This window comes from Pristiophorus japonicus, chromosome X (assembly GCF_044704955.1).
Source record: "Pristiophorus japonicus isolate sPriJap1 chromosome X, sPriJap1.hap1, whole genome shotgun sequence".
In the NCBI taxonomy this organism is placed as follows: domain Eukaryota; kingdom Metazoa; phylum Chordata; class Chondrichthyes; family Pristiophoridae; genus Pristiophorus; species Pristiophorus japonicus.
Genome location: NC_092010.1, coordinates 40,511,275 through 40,516,274, shown reverse-complemented (window position 1 = coordinate 40,516,274; position 5,000 = coordinate 40,511,275). Strand labels below are relative to the sequence as shown.

General features: G+C 48.0%; 1 protein-coding gene across 2 annotated transcripts in view; it reads right to left on the bottom strand.

Annotated features, from left to right (window-relative positions):
- arhgap9 (Rho GTPase activating protein 9) overlaps positions 1-5,000 on the bottom strand; it is a 135,924-nt gene that overhangs the window by 10,916 nt on the left and 120,008 nt on the right. The gene's annotated exons all lie outside the window — the stretch shown is intronic.

The window sequence follows — 5,000 nt, the reverse complement described above, 5'->3', positions numbered from 1 at the left end:
TCCTAATGTAATAGGCTCGAGGTGCTGAATGGCCTCCTCCTGTTCCTAATGTAACAGGCTCGAGGGGCTGAATGGCCTCCTCCTGTTCCTAATGTAACAGGCTCGAGGGGCTGAACGGCCTCCTCCTGTTCCTAATGTAACAGGCTCGAGGGGCTGAATGGCCTCCTCCTGTTCCTAATGTAACAGGCTCGAGGGGCTGAACGGCCTCCTCCTGTTCCTAATGTAACAGGCTCGAGGTGCTGAATGACCTCCTCCTGTTCCTACTGTAACAGGCTCGAGGGGCTGAACGGCCTCCTCCTGTTCCTAATGTAACAGGCTCGAGGGGCTGAATGGCCTCCTCCTGTTCCTAATGTAACAGGCTCGAGGTGCTGAATGACCTCCTCCTGTTCCTACTGTAACAGGCTCGAGGGGCTGAACGGCCTCCTCCTGTTCCTAATGTAACAGACTCGAGGGGCTGAATGGCCTCCTCCTGTTCCTATTGTAACAGGCTCGAGGGGCTGAATGGCCTCCTCCTGTTCCTATAAAAGACAGAAAGGAGATGAGGAAAAGTGGTGGGCAAAGAAACCCAAGGCAAAGAACAAAAAGGGCCACTGTGCAGCAAAATTCTAAAAGGACAAAGGGTGTTAAAAAAACAAGCCTGAAGGCTTTGTGTCTTAATGCAAGGAGTATCCGTAATAAGGTGGATGAATTAACTGTGCAAATAGATGTTAACAAATATGATGTGATTGGGATTACGGAGACGTGGCTCCAGGATGATCAGGGCTGGGAACTCAACATCCAGGGGTATTCAACATTCAGGATGGATAGAATAAAAGGAAAAGGAGGTGGGGTAGCATTGCTGGTTAAAGAGGAGATTAATGCAATAGTTCGGAAGGACATTAGCTTGGATGATGTGGAATCTATATGGGTAGAGCTGCAGAACACCAAATGGCAAAAAACGTTAGTGGGAGTTATGTACAGACCTCCAAACAGTAGTAGTGATGTTGGGGAGGGCATCAAACAGGAAATTAGGGGTGCATGCAATAAAGGTGCAGCAGTTATAATGGGTGACTTTAATATGCACATAGATTGGGCTAGCCAAACTGGAAGCAATACAGTGGAGGAGGATTTCCTGGAGTGCATAAGGGATGGTTTTCTAGACCAATATGTCGAGGAACCAACTAGGGGGGAGGCCATCTTAGACTGGGTGTTGTGTAATGAGAGAGGATTAATTAGCAATCTCATTGTGCGAGGCCCCTTGGGGAAGAGTGACCATAATATGGAAGAATTCTGCATTAGGATGGAGAATGAAACAGTAAATTCAGAGACCATGGTCCAGAACTTAAAGAAGGGTAACTTTGAAGGTATGAGGCGTGAATTGGTTGGATAGATTGGCGAATGATACTTAGGGGGTTGACTGTGGATGGGCAATGGCAGACATTTAGAGACCGCATGGATGAACTACAACAATTGTACATTCCTGTCTGGCGTAAAAATAAAAAAGGGAAGGTGGCTCAACCGTGGCTATCAAGGGAAATCAGGGATAGTATTAAAGCCAAGGAAGTGGCATACAAATTGGCCAGAAATAGCAGCGAACCCGGGGACTGGGAGAAATTTAGAACACAGCAGAGGAGGACAAAGGGTTTGATTAGGGCAGGGAAAATGGAGTACGAGAAGAAGCTTGCAGGGAACATTAAGGCGGATTGCAAAAGTTTCTACAGGTATGTAAAGAGAAAAAGGTTAGTAAAGACAAACGTAGGTCCCCTGCAGTCAGAATCAGGGGAAGTCATAACGGGGAACAAAGAAATGGCAGACCAATTGAACAAGTACTTTGGTTCGGTATTCACTAAGGAGGACACAAACAACCTTCCGGATATAAAAGGGGTCGGAGGGTCTAGTAAGGAGGAGGAACTGAGGGAAATCCTTATTCGTCGGGAAATTGTGTTGGGGAAATTGATGGGATAGAAGGCCGATAAATCCCCAGGGCCTGATGGACTGCATCCCAGAGTACTTAAGGAGGTGGCCTTGGAAATAGCGGATGCATTGACAGTCATTTTCCAACATTCCATTGACTCTGGATCAGTTCCTATGGAGTGGAGGGTAGCCAATGTAACCCCACTTTTTAAAAAAGGAGGAAGAGAGAAAACAGGGAATTATAGACCGGTCAGCCTGACCTCAGTAGTGGGTAAAATGATGGAATCAATTATTAAGGATGTCATAGCAGCGCATTTGGAAAGAGGTGACATGATAGGTCCAAGTTAGCATGGATTTGTGAAAGGGAAATCATGCTTGACAAATCTTCTGGAATTTTTTGAGGATGTTTCCAGTAAAGTGGACAAAGGAGAACCAGTTGATGTGGTATATTTGGACTTTCAGAAGGCGTTCGACAAGGTCCCACACAAGAGATTAATGTGCAAAGTTAAAGCACATGGGATTGGGGGTAGTGTGCTGACATGGATTGAGAACTGGTTGTCAGACAGGAAGCAAAGAGTAGGAGTAAATGGGTACTTTTCAGAATGGCAGGCAGTGACTAGTGGGGTGCCGCAAGGTTCTGTGCTGGGGCCCCAGCTGTTTACACTGTACATTAATGATTTAGACGAGGGGATTAAATGTAGTATCTCCAAATTTGCGGATGACACTAAGTTGGGTGGCAGTGTGAGCTGCGAGGAGGATTCTATGAGGCTGCAGAGTGACTTGGATACGTTAGGTGAGTGGGCAAATGAATGGCAGATGCAGTATAATGTGGATAAATGTGAGGTTATCCACTTTGGTGGTAAAAACAGAGAGACAGACTATTATCTGAATGGTGACAGATTAGGAAAAGGGAAGGTGCAACGAGACCTGGGTGTCATGGTACATCAGTCATTGAAGGTTGGCATGCAGGTACAGCAGGCGGTGAAGAAGGCAAATGGCATGTTGGCCTTCATAGCGAGGGGATTTGAGTACAGGGGCAGGGAGGTGTTGCTACAGTTGTACAGGGCCTTGGTGAGGCCACACCTGGAATATTGTGTACAGTTTTGGTCTCCTAACTTGAGGAAGGACATTCTTGCTATTGAGGGAGTGCAGCGAAGGTTCACCAGACTGATTCCCGGGATGGTGGGACTGACCTATCAAGAAAGACTGGATCAACTGGGCTTGTATTCACTGGAGTTCAGAAGAATGAGAGGGGATCTCATAGAAACGTTTAAAATTCTGACGGGTTTAGACAGGTTAGATGCGGGAAAAATGTTCCCGGTGTTGGGGAAGTCCAGAATCATGGGTCACAGTCTAAGGATAAGGGGTAAGCCATTTAGGACCCAGATGAGGAGAAACTTCTTCACCCAGAGAGTGGTGAACCTGTGGAATTCTCTGCCACAGAAAGTTGTTGAGGCCAATTCACTAAATATATTCAAAAAGGAGTTAGATGTAGTCCTTACTACTCGGGGGATCAAGGGGTATGGTGAGAAAGCAGGAATGGGGTCCTGAAGTTGCATGTTCAGCCATGAACTCATTTAATGGTGGTGCAGGCTAGAAGGGCCGAATGGCCGACTCCTGCACCTATTTTCTATGTTTCTATTCGAAGGTTGACTTTAAAATTGGGTTTGAAAGTGGTACCAGGGGGCCACCTGGTGGCTATTGCAAGCATAGCTCCCCTCGAGCACATCCTTCCTCAAGTGTGAATCGTAGAATCAGAGTTTGCAGCACGGAAGGAGGCCATTTCGGCCCATCGTGTCCGTGCCGGCCGACCAAGAGCTACCCAGCCTAATCCCACTTTCCCGCTCTCGGTCCGTAGCCCTGTAGGTTACGGCACTTCAAGTGCACTTCCAAATGTGGTGAGGGTTTCTGCCTCTACCACCCTTTCAGGCCGTGAGTTCCACCCCAGACCCCCACCACCCTCTGGGTGAAGACATTTCCCCTCAAATCCCCTCTAAACCTTCCCCCAATTACTTTCAATCTGTGCCCCCTGGTTGTTGAGCCCTCTGCCAAGGGAAACAGATCCTTCCTATCCACTCTATCCAGGCCCCACATCATTTTATACACCTCAATCAGTTCTCCCCCTCAGCCTCCTCTGTTCCAAAGAAAACAACCCCAGCCTATCCAATCTTTCCTCACAGCTAAAATTCACCAGTCCAGGCGACATCCTGGTAAATCTCCTCTGTACCCTCTCCAGTGCAACATCCTGGTAAATCCCCTCTGTACCCTCTCCAGTGCAACATCCTGGTAAATCTCCTCTGTACCCTCTCCAATGCAACATCCTGGTAAATCTCCTCTGTACCCTCTCCAGTGCAACATCCTGGTAAATCCCCTCTGTACCCTCTCCAGTGCAACATCCTGGTAAATCTCCTCTGTACCCTCTCCAGTGCAACATCCTGGTAAGTCCCCTCTGTACCCTCTCCAGTGCAATATCCTGGTAAATCTCCTCTGCACCCTCTCCAGTGCAACATCCTGGTAAATGTCCTCTGTATCCTCTCCAGTGCAACATCCTGGTAAATGTCCTCTGTACCCTCTCCAGTACAACATCCTGGTAAATCTCCTCTGTACCCTCTCCAGTACAACATCCTGGTAAATCTCCTCTGTACCCTCTCCAGTGCAATCACATCCTTCCTGTAATGTGGTGACCAGAACTGCACGCAGTACTCCAGCTGTGGCCTAACCAGTGTTTTATACAGTTCAAGCATAACCCTCCCTGCTTTTGTATTCCATCCCTTGACTAATAAAGGCAAGTATTCCGTATGCCGCGTTAACCACCTTCTGTTCCTAATGTAACAGCTCGAGGGGCTGAATGGCCTCCTCCTGTTCCTAATGTAACAGGCTCGAGGGGCTGAGTGGCCTTCAGGGATCTGTGGAACTGCACTCCCAGGTAATCTCTGTTCCTCTACACTTCTCAATGCGTTAGTGAAGCTGGGGATGGACCAGTGATTTATAAAGATTACTTCCCGTGCACTAATGCTCCATGAACCAGTGACTATAGTTCACCCACTCTCCCGACTTCCCCTCTCTCCCGGCCTCCCTCCCTCCGTCCTGGGAAACACCTCACTCAC